Here is a 15,683-nt window from a genome sequence, read left to right as displayed (position 1 = left end):
TTTCAATGATTCACAGCAACAACAAAACTCCAAAAAAGTATCCCCTAACCTAATAAGTGAAAGAGAGAGGGGACGGAGACAGAGAGACAGAAAGGGACTAGGACTGATTCTTCAATCTTTGGTTTTCCAGATACAAGGAAAAACATAAAAACCAACAGACAAAACCCGATTTTCTTTTTCTTTATTTTTATTTTTTTATTTTTAAAGATGGACCTCCATTTGGTAACTTATACCTCTGTCAGCAGGATGGATTCGGTGATCTTTTTCTCCCTACCTTCCTTAATTCAGGAACTCTCAGTGAGGCTTCTTATTTCCTTGGCCACAGTTATTTGCCTATGTTACTTGGAGGCCCAAAGTATGTTTCCACAAAACGGGGATACTCACTTGTGGATACGAAATTCTGGTGCTACTCGTTTCCCTTAGGGTGCTGTTCTTAACCTGAAAACTGGACTGCATCCCAAAGTTTCTTGAGTTCCCTCCGATATCTGGCCACGACTCTCTCCATGAACCTTTGCCATTGTCTCCCACCCTTTTGACTGGGCATCACTGAGAACTAAAACGGCCCTTTGCCTGAAGGCCCTGCAAACGGAAGCTAGAGAACTTGATGAAAACCTTAGAGAAAGGGCCACAACGGCTCCTATGGAAACAATCCTCGTGCCTGTTTCTGTGAGAGCCACTCCGAAATTCGAACCAGACACCCGACGACATCATCAGAGGTATTGCAGACGTCTAAGGTTGCTTCGACCCTGATAATTTAGAAATCTCCTTGACTCTCTCTCTCTCTCTCTCTCTCTCTCTCTCTCTCTCTCTCTCTCTCTCTCTCTCTCTCTCACACACACACACACACACACACACACACACACACACACACACACACACACACACACACACACACACACACACACACGCGCGTCACCAGCTCAGCTTTAATATGTTCCAAGGAACTTTCAGAGGACGGAAATGTTGGGCTCCAGAGTAGGCCGCCCCAAAGTGTGCCTCCACGCTCTATTGATTATTTTCAATTCAAGTCACTTAAGAACCGGCCAGCACAAGGGGGACACACTGGCCCTCCTTTCTGTCCTCCTGCGGAGGAAGATCTCAAGTGAAGACATCTGCTTCCACGCATGTCCATGATTCTCAAATGGTGTAGTGGGGTTTCCTGGGTTAGGAAAAGGAGGGGACACCTTTTGCCTGGGGAAAAAAAAAACCAAAAAAACAAAAACCTGTTTCTCACACATCCTCCTCCCCCCATCCCTTCCTCTCTCCCTCCTTCCCTCCCTACAGTTTGGAGGGGGCAGCCTAAGGGTGGGTGGGGAAATGGGGGAAAGAAAAAAGAGAAAGCCATGCATTAAAGAGAAAGAAGCTCGAGGCAAGGTCAGAGGCTCCAACTTGACCGGAGAGCTTTCTGCATTTGAATGGAGCGATTGAACGAGGCCCTGCCGAATGAATCGTCCGGGCCTCCCCTCCCCCGCTCCTGGCAAAGGTCAGTCCAGAGGACTTAGGAAGGAGCTCTGGAGAAGGAACGGGGGTGGGGGTGGGGGTGGGGGCGGGACCAACAGACAATAGCCGCTGCCGGCCTGCCTGCCTGCCTGCCTGCCTGCCGGGCTGAGGCCTGAGGCCTGAGGCCTGAGGCCTACGCTGGCTCCTGCCACACAATCCCTTCCAGGAAACTGCTGTGATGACTATTTGGCAGTGAATGATCACATCTGAACTCTCTTGGCCTCTTTCTGCAAGAGGCCCGAGTCTCAGCGACGACAGATTCTCTGCATTTCTTGGCACATGGACTGACTGACCCGCACCCCTCCCATCCTGTCAGATCCTCCTTTGGACACACACCTCCACTGGAAGGCTTCTTTGGCCTCGTCCACAAAACGAACAAGCAGAAACAAGCACACAAACAGACTGAAGTGATGTGTTGGTATTTCTTGGAAAGAAACAGGGTCCTCTCACACACCTGAGGGCGGCGGGCAGGAAGCGAAGGCGGGTTCTCCGCCGGAGGGGGACGGGGTGAACCGAGGTCGGTCAGCACACCCCTTCTCTCCCAGGTCACGTGGGCCTCCCGCCACCGCCTCTCTCTGCGGCCCCCCCTGCCCTGGTTCTGAGAGTTCACTGGGGAAAGTTCTCGAGGCCCCGGCCGGCCGGCCGAGATGCCAGCTTGCTGTCCTGCTGCTTCATGTCCATCTCTATCAGCCGTGCCCCAAAGGCACGTGAAATCATGGACACCGAAGAGCGCACCCAGAGCTCGCGCTCTCTCTCTCTCTCTCTCTCTCTCTCTCTCTCTCTCTCTCTCTCTCTGTGTGTGTGTGTGTGTGTGTGTGTGTGTGTGTGTGTGTGTGTGTGTGTGTGTGTGTTTTGGTGGGATTTCTGTTTGTGTGTGTGTTTGCTTTTGGTTTTGCTTTGTTTTTTTTTTCCTTCGATAAACTCGCCCCGTTTGGGAGTCGGGTGGAACACGGTGTCTCCTGGCCTGCCGTCCTAACAAACCCCAAAGAAACTCATTTTGGGGTCTCAGTCAGGTCCCCTTTCTTGGAATTCTGGTTTCACAAATCCGTCTCTGGTGTCCATGGAATTCTCAGGTCCAGCCATCGATCCACCCAAAGGACGGGGAGGGAAGGTTTTGTCCCGGGGACATCTTCCTTCCTTGCCCGCCTCCTCGGGTTCCGGACGGACGCTTCGGTGTGCTGTGACGTGCCCTCAGCTCCACCCCGACACCCCCCCCCCCGCCCCGTTTTTGGGAACTCAGTGAACAGGGGTGGTGTTTTTCACAGCCAAACACACTCTCACCGTAAGACCCGGCCCTCGGTGGGGGGGGGGGGGGGTGCTCCTTGTTATGAATGGACCCGAGGCGGGGAGTCGAACGGCTGAGGTCCACGCAGAAACCTGCACGCGGACCTTGACGGTGGCGGCTTGATTCCTCACTGCCAAGAACTCTCTCGGAGGTGACCGGGACATGTCTTTCAGGAGGTGAATGGACGGACACATAGCGTGGGGACGAGCCATAGGTAACACTCTTTCTCGGAAAAGAAAAACCATGGACAGGGTGAACAGATCAGCAGCGGGGTGGTGGTGGATGGTGGATGATGAATAGGCGGAGCGCAGGGGACGTTTAAGGCAGGGAAACTCTCCGAAGGTAGGACCCTGATGGGATGAAAACAAACGTTTCAAATAGGGCACCACCTGAGATCGGGTGAATCGAAGGGACCTCTATGGGCCACCACCCCCTCCTCCCCACCATGCAAGCGCCCCAAACAAGCCTGCTCTTTTTACCCCAGTTGAAAACCCTTTCTAAAGCCAGAGGACAAAAAAATGACCAAAAAACCGATGAGACATCGGACCAGCTATCGCTCGGGGCAACAGCGAGGCCGACGACTCCGGTGAACAGTTGACACACGCAGAGGGGCCTGGGTCCCCCGGCTCGACCCCCTTCACCGGGAAGCCGAAGCCTCTCACACAGGGATGATGAGCTGTTACACACCGAGGTGTCTCCGGCCAGTGCAACGTTCATGAAAGACGCTGAAGGAGAACGATCGGTCGACGTGTTTGTTGTTGCCTGTCTGAGCCCACGCGATACGAAATAGAAACCGGGGGAGGGTGTGTGTGCTCATGTGTGGGGTCTAATGGGAGAAATCTTGGAGGGTTTTCGCCCTTAGGGTGCCTCGGTCTGGGGTTGACTTGTGTGCGCGCTGAGAAAGAGGGCCGTTATCGAAGGCCCTGTGCAGAAGTTGGACACCATGATCCATGGAACGAACCCTGAAGTTTTGGAACCTAGAAATCTTTTGGTCTGCATTTGAGTTGGAAATCTTCTCCTTGACAGACAGAAAGAAGCACATAGAAGGGGGGGGGGGAGGGGGAGGAGGAGGGGGAGGAGGAGGAGGAGGAGGAGGAGGAGGAGGAGGAGGGGGGGGAGGGGGAGGGGAGGGGAGGGGGAGGGGGGGGAGGAGGAGGAGGAGGAGGAGGAGGAGGAGGAGGAGGAGGAGGAGGAGGAGGAGGAGGAGGAGGAGGAGGAGGAGGAGAAATGGAATTGCATGAGCAGATCAGCTTTTTGATGTCAGCAAGGCACCCGCCGCCCAGTTCTCTGGGTGAACTGTCTTGATCTTGCACATCTCTACAACATCCGAAATGTGAACGCAGCCTGCGATGGCCTGAGACTAAGGCTAGTGGACTGGATGAGGTAGAACCTGAAACCAAAGGGAAGGAAAAATAAAAAAAATAAAATAAAACTAAAAGTAACAACGGGGGAGGGGAGGGGGAAGTGGTCTTTTTAAGAACACAAACTGCTGGAAGGGCTCCCTCACCCAAACACTAATTCGCAGTCTCCTTCAAGACAAACAGAAATCTTAAAAGTCTTTCCTCACAAATAATAAAAAGCCTTAGCCATCGGAGCAAATACACTTCACCCATTCCAACGGTTCTTTATAAATAAGCAAGAGAGCGAGTTTTCCATCGTACTACCTTGCTGCATGGCTGACTAAAAGTTTTTAAATGAAAGCTATGAAATCTCTGGTCGTGTCGATCTCTAGGTATGTCTGTCTGTACGCATGAGACAGACCTACAGATATTTTGGAAAAGGACTGGGGAATGGCCTAGGGCAAAACAGGCCTTGCAAGCTAAAGAGCAGAGGCCCTGGGGGCCTGAGTCTCAGACACACACCCGCCACCCCACCCCCACACACACCCCCCCACCCCCCCCACCCCCCCACCCCCCCACACACATACAAGAGGCTCCCGGGAGTAAAAGATTACCTTGACCTATGTTGACACCCACGACTATGACTATACCTAGGTGTCCCAAGACAAGAAGCTCAACTATACCTTGAACCCTTATCTGTTCCTGTGCTTTCTTGCAGAAAATTCTCATGCGCTTCTTTCCCCTCGTGGAAGCACTTGCTCTTCCCCATAGGTAGCCACCGTGCAACCAGCTGCTGCTGATCCAAGAGTTTGGAGGATGTCTGGAAATGATCAGTGATCCCGAGACAAACGCTCCCTTCCGTGATCCAAGCAACTCGGGGAGCTGTCTTCTCCCCCTCACCCCACACACCGCCTCCTCCCTTGTGTACAACCTGTCTCTTTTAATAAAAAAAAAAAAGTTTTGCTTTGCTAGCCTTAGAGTCTTGTGGATGCGATCTTCATTTCTAGGGCACTGCTCTGCAAGAATCTGGAAAGGGCCTGGTAACAGGTATGTCTGTAGCTCCCTTCCAGAGCTGGCCTGTTTCTACGTACCTACGGATCCGAGTGCCACAGTGAACTTGTGGAAGAGCTCTCCTGAATGGCTTAGAAGGAAGCACTCCCGAATTCAGTCTACTAGAAAGGGACCCAAAGGTTTTTGCAAGTTCACCTGATCTAGGATGAACCCTTCAGCAGAGAATAGCCGAGGTCAAGGTATGGGTTTTAGGAAACTAGGCATGTCTTTTAGCGTCATCAGCCTTCGAGGTCATCCCTTTCTTCTATCTACGTCGACCCCAAGTCCAATACGCTCACGGGAGTGAACCAAATTCGTCAGCAAGAAAAAGAACTTGGGGATGATGGCTGACATCGTCTAAAGTCTCAGGAAATGTTCACAGGTCATCTCATCCTCATGGGATTTAGAACAAGTGATTTCGATAGCTCTAGGTGGAGGAACTCCTTAAGAAAGGTTACGTGTTATTTTATTATGATGATGATTACTTTTTTGTTAGGTCTACCTAAAAGCAGTGTCTCCCAGACCTTTTGGGTCACTTTAGAAACTTTAGAGTTGGCGTCAGTGGAATGATGGGGAATTCCGTGGACCGTCTAGATCGTTTCCAAAGATAACCTAGGGAGACAGTTCACAGCTCAGCAAGTCTCAGCGGACCTACTTCTGTCTCCTTAGTACAGGGAGACTAAAGATGTTTCGATGTATGAGTCCCCACCTCTAGCATCACTTTGGGGGCGGGGGGGGGGGGCAACATTTTAAAAAAGTGACGCTGTGTGAAAATGTATGCTTCTAGACGGGATGAACTGGAATCCTCCATTTGCCGGGGTCCAGAAACACTGGTGTCACAGACTCCGTTCACCATGGCTTCCCAGTTCCTGTTCATGACCGATTCAGGTTTCTAAGGGTTCCGAATTCGGATTTGTCTTTTTCTTGTTTTCTTCTCCATTCTTGTCTCAAAGAACTTTATGTTCCAAAAATATTGTTTACCTACCAAATCATAGATTGTCCGTTTGTTCCAAAAACTTTTAGGTTGAGAGATTTTCTTTCTTTCTCTCTCTCTCTCTCTCTCTCTCTCTCTCTTTCTTTCTTTTTTTCCCTCAATCTGTGCATTGTGTTTCTTTCACTTGGTTCTGTTCCTAGGTACAAGGGATTTCTTTTTCATTCCATTAGCTTAAATAAGGGGCTTTGCAGTTTTAGGCGAAAGTAGCAGAAATGTATTTTCTCATTAAGTGGCGGAATGTTGTTTGCCGGTGAGGAGGCTCTCCTTCTGCCAGATGATTGGTGATTGGATGGAGGAAAAAAGTACACATGAGTATGTTCACGAGCACTTACTGACATTTCAGAGGACCTTAAATTAAAAACAGACACCCCAAGCCTCCCCTATCCCTGCCCTGTAAAATTCATCTGAAGTGGAGAGAAAACCTTGCTATAAAATCATTTTGCTTTTCGTTCGATCAACATGGTGCATGGATTTCCTAGCAGAAACTTAAGCGAGGTGCATGTTCATCATTCAGCAGAATTCTAATTTTCTAGTTCTAAGGAAAACTACTAAAACGAATGAGGAAAACACCTTCCCATGCAATCCTTAGGGAAAGCTCCCACCAACTTTAATGAAAGGAAACTGGGTTTGGAAACAAACGAGTCTTCATTTGGCGACCTTTGATAGAAATGACGGGGGGGGGGTGGGGAGAGAGACAGACAGAGAGACCGAGAGAGAGAGAGAGAGAGAGAGAGAGAGACAGAGAGAGAGAGAGAGAGAGAGACAGAGAGAGAGAGCTCACTTTCCATGGTTCCAGTGTACACACATTTCAATGGCTAGGTGAAATCGCACCAAGAGCCTAACTACGTGTTTCAAGTGTCAGTTTTCACAATGGATGAACTGAACGGCAGCTGCGTGAAGTTCAAAGTTTGCTGCTGCCTGTTCAGTCTGCAACGACTCCACACATAATAAACGTGCGTGTCCCGTGTCCAGTGACCGATCCTCTTTCAGAGCCTGTCGGTGGTTGCCTGGTGTGTATGTATCTGTTTTCCAGGTCACGCGCAGTGTGTCGTTGTGTTGCTCCCCGCCCCGGTCTCCCCCGTCCGTGGAAAATAAAAAGAAAGGATTGCCCGAGAACGACGGAAGTGCGGCTGAGAAACCCAAAATGGTGACACTGGAAGTCCACTTGGATGGGGTTAGGAGACACCTGAGCATGCCTAGGACAACACTGCCACCGTGTGAGAGACCAGCGCAAGGAGAGCTGAAGAATACAAAGAAGGAAATGGAGGAGGAGGAGGAGGAGGAGGCGGCGGCGGCGGCGGAGGCGGCGGCGGGGTGGGGGTGGGCGTGGGGGTGGTGGGGGTGGTGGGTGGGGGTGGGGGTGCTGGTGGGGGTGGTGGAGGGGGAAGGCGGGAGGACAGGTTGAAGATGACTCCAGGCGATGACTTTGGTGCACACGTTCCCATTAAGAAAAACACTTCGAGAGAGAGTTCAGGACCCAGAGAGCACAAAGGCTTATCGTGTTGGAGGCTGATGCTTCAGTTAGGGGAATAACAGACAAGAAATAGGACTGCTTATCCCCATGTAGAAAAGATACCACGCCGAGAAGGGTTTGAAAACTGCTGTTCCTATTCCTAGGATTTTACAAGATGGATCAGATGCTTTTCATGTCGATACTTTCCATGACAGACAGTCCGTCCACTAAAGAAATCGCAGTTTGGCTCTTTTTATATTCTCTACCTTTTAAATGGTGAGTGAGGAAGACAGTTTTTAAGTGTGTTGATACGATTTTTGAATGTCGTGGGACAACGGTATTTTTCCCCCGTGGATGAACAAGATTGCTTTTTTGAGCTTCAGCTTTCAGGGTCATTTTAGGGTCCTGAACTGCCCTGCCAAGTGAGCCCTGCGTGTCCTTGTGTCCCTTTAGAAGTGTTGGTGCTTGATGACATCATGATATCGAAATCTTGACTGTTGACTTACGAAACCACTGTTGGGAGTTGGTTGGTTGTCCTAATCTCCCTTACCTATGGCACTCACGTGACTGTCCACACTTTGTCTCACTTCTCTCTCTCTCTCTCTCTCTCTCTCTCTCTCTCTCTCTCTCTCTCTCTCTCTCTCCCTCTCCCCCCCCCCCCACCTTTTTAAATTCAAGTCTAACTGACTGACAGTCCTATAGTAGTTTTCAGGTGTATACCATAGCGAGTCGAGTCGATATTTTTACACGTGACACAGGCCTCACCACGATAAGTCTAGTTAGTGTCTGTCACCCTTCGATGTCATTACAATAGGGTGGAGTCTACTGTGCCTGCTGTACCTGACATCCCATGACTTATTGACTTCATGACGGGAAGATGGCACCACTTCATCTCCCTCAGCTATTGCACCCATCACCCCTTTACCCCCTCCCTCCCTCCCTCCACTGGCCACCACCCATTTGTTCCTTTTCCGTATCTGTGAGCCTGTTTCTGTTTTGTTCTGTGTGTTCAAGTGTACTGTTTTGTAGATTCTGCGTAGAATTGACATCCTCCTGATGTGAGGTATCTCATTTAGCCTGATACCCTCTAGGTCTCTCCATGTTCATGCGGATGGCAAGATTTCATTCCCTTTTATGGTTGAGTCATATTGCTTTCTCTCTCCCTCCTCTCTCTCCCTCTCTCTCCCTCTCCCTCCCTCCCTGCTCTCTCTCTCCCTCCTCTCTCTCTCTCTCTCTCTCTCTCTCTCTCTCTCTCTCTCTCTCTCCATCCCTCTCTCTCCCTCTCTGTGTTGCTGTCTCTCTCTCTCCCTGTCTCTCCCTCCCTCCCTCTCTCTCTCTCTCCCCCTCCCTCTCTCTACCTCCTCTCGCTCTCGCTCTCGCTCTCTCATAGATATAGACGTACTACGGACACACAGAGAGCGCTAACAGTGTGTCCCTGCCTATCTCTACATTCGTATAGGTGATGGTACAGATAGACATGTACATGTCTTCTTTACCCCCTCCGTGGGCACTCACTGGAGTCGCGGGGTCACATGGTAGTTTTCTGTGCAATGTTTTGAGGGACTTCCATAGTGTTTTCCATACTGCTGTCTTTTGTCGGAGAGCCATTCATTCTGTCACCCACCAGGTGACATGTCTGAGTCCTCCAGCATGCCACGGTGGTGGTGGTGGTGGTCTCTCTCAGCGTGAAATATACGTGTTCGACCAGGAGCCACTTTTTCTGCTGTTACGATCTTGCTGTCGCAACTCCAGATCCTGGGCCTGTCCGAATATCTTTGTCAAGAGAAATGCGTGCGCTTTTCGTGTTCCCCCATTTATTTTTTTAACTAAAAAAAAGTTTTGTGTTTTAGTTTTGTTTCTTTTGTTGTTGTGCTTCTTTCTTTTCTTTTTTTTTCTTTTTTTTTTTGTTTTTCTAATGCAAATGTTCTGTTCGGGCCTCCAGCCCACTTTTCTCACTGGGTTGCTTGTTTTCTGGCGGCTGAGGTGTGTGAGGCCTTGGTCTGTTTTGGATAGGCTCCCCTTACTACGGGATGTGCCTGGGCTTGTCCTAGGCCTTTATGTGTCCATGTATACGTAGGCCACAAGCATGTGTACTATACGTAGGTATACTCTACGTACACGCTTTTTCCTTTGTTTTAAAGGCCAGAGTAGTTCTACAGCTTGACTTCTTTGCTGGTATGGTTTGGTGTGGTCTCGGTGGGACGACAGTTCGTTGCTGTCAATACTTACCGCACTCCACACACACACACACACACACACACACACACACACACACACACACACACACACACACACACACACGAGCACCCCCCCCCCCCGCGCACGCACACGCTCGCACTCAGGGTGTTGCATCGTGCAGATGTGTCGGAACTCAGTTTCTTTTCTTTTTCTTTTATTCTTTTTATGATTACTTTCTGCTTTATCACAAAGTGAATCAGTCGTCCATCTACATCTATCTATCTGTTCGCACATCCCTTCCCTCTTGCGTCTCCCTCCCTCCCACCCCTCCACGCGGTCACAGAGCACCAGCACCGGAGCTGATCTCCCTGTGCTTGTGCGGCTGCTTCCCGCTCTCTATCTACCTTAGGTTGGGTCCTGTCTGTCTGTCCATGCCTCTCTCTCGCTTTGTCACAGGTGACCCTTCCCCCTCGCCACCCACATCCTCAAGTCCATTCTCAAGTAGGTCTGTGTCTTTATTCCTGTTTTACCCCTAGGTTCTTCATGACATCTTTTCCCCCTTAAGTTCCGCATCTACGTGTGAGCGTACGGTACCTGTCCTTCTCTGTCTGACTGACTTTTCACTCTGTAGGACAGACTCCAGGTCTATCCGCCTCCCTACACGTAGCTCAGTTTCGTTTCTTTTTATGGCTGAGCAGTATGCCGTGGTAGATAGGTGCCACCTCTTCTTTATCCGTTCATCCGATGATGATGGACACTTGGGTTGTCTCCGTCTCCGGGCTATTGTGCATAGAGCTGCAGTGAACACTTTGGCCCCCTGTGTCTTTTTTGAATGATGGTTCTCTCAGGGTCCCTATGCCTAGTAGTGGGATTGCTGGGTCCTATGGTAGTTCTACGTGTAGTTTTTTAAGGAACCTCCCGTACTGTTCTCCACGGTGGCTGTACCGATTCACATTCCCACCAGCAGTGAGTGCGAGAGTGGTCCCTTTTCTCCACACCCTCTCCGGCAGGCAGGCATTGATTGTTTCTAGATTTCTGGAGGATGGCCATTCTGACTGGGGTGAGATGATATCTCATTGTAGTTTTGATTTGCATTTCTCTGATGATGAATGACGTTGAGCAGTCCTTCCTTCGTGTGTTTGTGGGCAGTCTGTTGATCTTCTTTGGAGAGACGCCTGTTTGAGTCTTCCGCCCACGTTTGGATGGGGTTGTTTGTTTCTTGGCTATGGAGCTGCATGAGCTGCTTATACGTTGTTTTGGAGATGAATCCTTTGTCAGTGGCTTCATTTGCAAATATTTTCTCCCATTCTGAGGGTTGTCTTTTGGTCTTGTTTACGGTTTCCTTTGCTGTGCAAAAGCTTTGAGGTTTCATCGGGTCCCATTGGTTTATCTTTGTTTTTATGTCCATGTCTCTGGGAGGTGGGTCCAAAAGGCTCTTGCTGTGATCTGTGTCAGAGAGTGTCCTCTGCCTCTGGTTTCCTCTAAGAGTTTGCTGGTTTCTGGCCTTACGTTTAGGAGCTCAGTTTCTTTAGTGGATGGCTATTGACTCCACCTTCGCCCCCTCCACCGCCCCCGCCCGCCCGCATTCCGCCAACCCCCGCCTCACCACCCCAGCCAGCCCCGCCCGTGACTGTGGTCAGTCCGTTTTGAAATCCACGTTCTCGCGACCGACCGACCGCAAGTGCGATTTCCCCACCCACCCACGCACGCGCGTGTTGTCTTTGGACTTTGTCGCCGTGTAGGCAGAGACAGATGTTTGTTTCCACTCGTGTGGGGTCAGAGTGTATCCTTCCCTTCCTTTCTGGCTTCTGGGCTTTGCGTGTCTGCTTCTGAAAGACCTCCACCGTTCGAGAAAGGATGAATTCCTGCGTTGTTCTCTGAGCGCTTGCCTGGTTTCGGTTTGCCGGTCCCCGCCTTCCTTCCCTGTCTCCCTCTCTCCCTCCCTCCCTCCCTCCCTCCCTCCGTCCGTCCGTCCGTCCGTCCGTCCGTCCGTCCGTCCGTCCGTCCGTCCGGGCAGCCGGGGATCTTGCTCGTGACCCTCTGGGCGGCCCGTGCCGGCCGCCCCGGGCCCCGCCGGCGTCTCCGTGGGATATCCCCCCGCCGAGGAATCGCGTCGTCTCCCTTGAGGCAGCCTCCCGGCGACATCTTCCCAGCTTCCCCCCCCACCCCAACCCCGTCTGCTGCCGGTGTGGCGCCGTGTCGTGCCGACCCGGGAGCTAGCTAGCTCCGTCCGAGACGGACGCCTCAGGGCCGCGCCAGACGCCCGCCGCCTCGCCCCGGGCTTAGCCCGGGCGTTTGGGCGGCCCGGCGCTGCCGCGTCCTCGGTGGCCGGCCGGCGACAGGGACCCGGCCCGGGGACGTTGGAGCCGGTTGTCGGGAGCCACCTGGCGGCCGCTTTTATATTGTCCCTTGTCTCTGGAGCTCCGGCGACCTTCGTGAGGGTTGTGACTGGGCCGCCGGGCCCGAGGCAGAGTTCCGTGAGCCGGGCGACGTTGGTGGCGACTGTCCCGGTGGCGCCCAGGCGTGGGCGCCTCCTGCTGTCGCTTGAGATTGGGCGTGCAGGTCTATGTGGCTGTGACCGTCGCCGCAGTCTCGAGCCCGCTCTGTGGGGCCGTCTGGCCTGGTCGACCAGCACCCGGCCGCGGGGACCGACCGACACGGCCACCCGACCGGACCTGGGACGGGACGGGACGGGACGGGACGGGCCGCCGCCGCCGCCGCGGTGGCAAGGGAGAGGGTCTTTCTTCCGCGTCCTCCGGGGCGGAGGACTGTGGCTTGCCGGTCGGGCCGCCTTCTCCTGGCTCTCACCCTTTGGACCGTTGGCCTGGGCCGCGAGGGGTGACCCGGAGAGAGAGGCACGGGCCCGCGTGCGGTGGTCCCTCGTGGGCTCCGGTCGCCTGGGGGGGGGCGTCTCCCCGGGAAAAGGTTTATCAAGTCCCCCTCCCCTGGGTGTCCGGGGACGTGGACGGACCGGGCCCTGCTCGCGCGGGGTGGCCGGGGAGGGCGCACCCGGCCCTTCAGCGGGCCCACGTGGGTCCCGGTCGGTCGGCGGACGCGACTTCTTCTCACCCTCCCCCGCCCCACCGTCCTCCACCGCGAGTCCCGGGGCGGGGACCGGCCCGAGCCGTTCCTTCCTGGGTGGCCCGGCTAGCTAGGGCGGCCCGGGCCCCGGCGCGCTCCCTCGTGGGGCCCGCTCGTCGGAGGCGGCCGAGTGTGGGACATTTTCTTTTTCTTGAACCGAGTCTTCGCCCGGAGACTCCGAGGGGGACCGGTGCCTGCCCGCGCGGGCGGGCGAACCGGGGAGGGCGACCCCGGCCCGCTCGCTGCCTCCCCCCACCCCACCCCACCCCCCACGTTTCCCCGCCCCCACTTGGTCGCCACGCTCCTCGGGTCGACCAGGTGGCCCCCGAGAGCTCCGGGGCTGGTGTGGATGGGGAAGAGTTGGGGACAGGTGGCCGGACCGAGGTTTCGGGGTCCCCCCCGCGATTCGTGGATGGGCCCCGCTCCCGGGCGCTGTGATATTTTTCGCCCGAAATGGGCCTTTTTTGCCACCAGATAGGTGCTGACACGGTGTTCTCTGGCGTCTAGTCGCTGAGGACTTTGGGGCTCTGGGCGCACGCACGCAGGGATCCGGGCTGTGGGCCGCGGGCCGCCGTCTGGCGCCCGAACCGTCCCCCTTGCCCCTTGCCCCTTGAGCCGCCCGCCTGGGCCTGCGCGCCGGCTCTCGTGTGTGCCTGTGTGTGTGCGCCCGGCTGACCCGACCCGCGGTGCCGCCTCCGGTCTCTGGCTCACCCGAGGGCGGCGGGGCGCGAGGTGTGGCGCGTGGGTCTTCCACCCCGTGCGACTACCACCTCGCCCCCGCCGCACGGCACCCGGTGGTGGCTGCGACGACCCCCTCCCCCCGCGCAGGCTCTGTGCCACGTGTCAGGCGTTCTCCTCGCGGGGTCGTCGTCGGCCGCCGGAGTTGCCCGAGAGGAAGGTGGGGCGGTGGTGTGCCGGTGAGGCTGAAGCAGGCTCCTCTGGGGATGGTCCTCGCCGTGCCCCTCCCCCACCTTCGGGGCCCTGTGGCCCGTGGCTCTCCGGATTGACTGATCGATGTGGTGATGTCGCGCTCTCCTGGGCCGGGCCGAAGTCGCGCCAGACGAGGGACGGACGTTCTTGTCGAACGGGACCGCTCTTCTCGTTGTGTCCGCGGCGTGCCCCCTCGCCTCTTCTGGTCACGCACTCCCGACCTGTCGAGAAGTGTGTGCGGGAGGGCGGGGGCTGGCTGGTGGTCTCCGGCCCTGACCCTCGGTCTCCCGGCCCCACGGCGTGGGCGGGCCCGTGGTCCTCGGACGCAGCAGACACTCTTGCTTCGCCTCCTTGGCGTGTGCCTCGCGAGCGGTCCTCCCCGCGTGGGTGGGGGGGCCGTCCCGCCGCTGCGCTGCGCGCCCCTGCCGGCGTGTGAGCGTGCCTTGCTTGGTCCTCTGTGGTGCCCCTGGAGCGCTCCGGGTCGTCCCTCAGGTGCCCGAGGCCGAGCGGTGGTGTCGTTCCCTTTTCCCAGCGTGCTCCTCGGGTCCCCGCCGCGGTGGCGTGTCCCGTGAGCGGCTCTCCTCGGGGGGTCGAGGCGGCCAAGGGGGAGGCGTGTGGTGTGTGTGTGCGCGCCTGTTTCTCTCTCCCCCGGTGGGGGGGGACGGGGGGCAGGTGCCGCCTCGTCGCCGTCGTCCTCGCACGGTGTGTGCTGCGAGGGGACTGTGTGGCCAGGGCATGGCACACGGGCGTGGGTGCGATCGTGCTGGGCCGGGGGCCTCTGTGAGAAGGGGGGTTGCTGTCGCGCTTCTCGGGCGTGCTCCCTCCTTCCGGAGCCCCCCTAGACAAGCCCGGGGGCGGCACGGCGGAGGTTGTGCCCCCTGGCTGTGGCCGCGGACGCCCCTTTGGGCCGTGTGCTTCCCCGTACCGCAGACCCCCCCAACCCCACCCCACCCCCGCCCAGTCGTGGACTCGGCGGCGGCTCGTGGAGCGCCTCCGCGGGCCCGAAGGGGGAGAGACGATGGGTGGGGGATGACGCCCCCTCGGTGAGAAAGCCTTCTCTAGCGACCCGAGAGAGGGAGCCTTGGGGTACCGGACCCCCCAGCCGCTGCCCCTCCCAAGCGTGCCGTGGCCACGAGGGCCACGACTGCCAGAGCACGTGGGCAAGAAGAGTCCCTCGCCTTGGCGGGCGGGCGGGCTCGCGCCGGCTCCGCGGTGGGGCCGAGCGCCGCTCTTTGCCTACCGCGGCCCGCGCCTCCCCCCTCTGAGTCGGGGGAGGGTCCCGCCAGGCCGGCGTCCGGCGCGGGGCCGCGTGCACGCGTGTGCGCGCGGCGACCCCGGTCGGTGGTGGAGCCCAAGCGGGCGGGGAGGGGACGCCCGGGCGCGCCCCGGCTCCCCAGCCCCGCAGCCACGAGGAGCCCGTCGCGCCTGCCCTGACCGCTCGTCGCGGCGGGTGGCGGGCGGTGTGCGGGCACGGTGCGGGTCGCCTCGCTCGGGAGCGTTTCCCTGGGGCACGAGCCCCCGGGGGTCGGACTTGGATGAAGGCGGATGCGGCGAGGACGTTGAGGTGGAGTTTGGGCGGACGGGTCCCTCCGTGCCACGCGGGGGGAACGTCGCACACGCGGGCCCCCCCCCGGCGGCGGGGTCGGGTCGTGGGAGAGGCCCCGGGGTGGCCGGGGCCGGCCGGCGTCTCAGGCGTCGTGGGACCGCCCTCGTGTGTGTGGCGGTGGGACCCCGCGCTTGTTTTCCTGGTGGCCCGGTCGTGTCTCGGCCCTTCCTCTCCCTGGGCAGCGCCCCCCGCGCCCCTGCCCCGCGGCCCTCGCTGTGTGCGTGCGCGTGCCGCCGCCCCTCCCCGTCGCCGCCGCCCCCCCCACT

The 15,683-nt window shown here is 56.5% G+C and overlaps 1 long non-coding RNA gene across 1 annotated transcript; it reads left to right on the top strand.

Moving 5' to 3' along the window:
- Positions 1 to 74: 74 nt before the first annotated feature.
- LOC309797869 lies at positions 75 to 5,102 on the top strand. The gene is made up of 2 exons (XR_014292842.1): positions 75 to 716; positions 4,844 to 5,102. It is a non-coding gene; the product is annotated as an uncharacterized lncRNA (long non-coding RNA).
- Positions 5,103 to 15,683: the final 10,581 nt, after the last annotated feature.

The sequence above is a fragment of the Mesoplodon mirus genome, assembly GCF_964341445.2.
Source record: "Mesoplodon mirus genome assembly, contig: HAP1_SCAFFOLD_1148, whole genome shotgun sequence".
NCBI classification, from domain to species: domain Eukaryota; kingdom Metazoa; phylum Chordata; class Mammalia; order Artiodactyla; family Ziphiidae; genus Mesoplodon; species Mesoplodon mirus.
The sequence above is the reverse complement of the archived record's forward strand: the minus strand, read 5'-3'. Positions and strand labels throughout refer to the sequence as shown.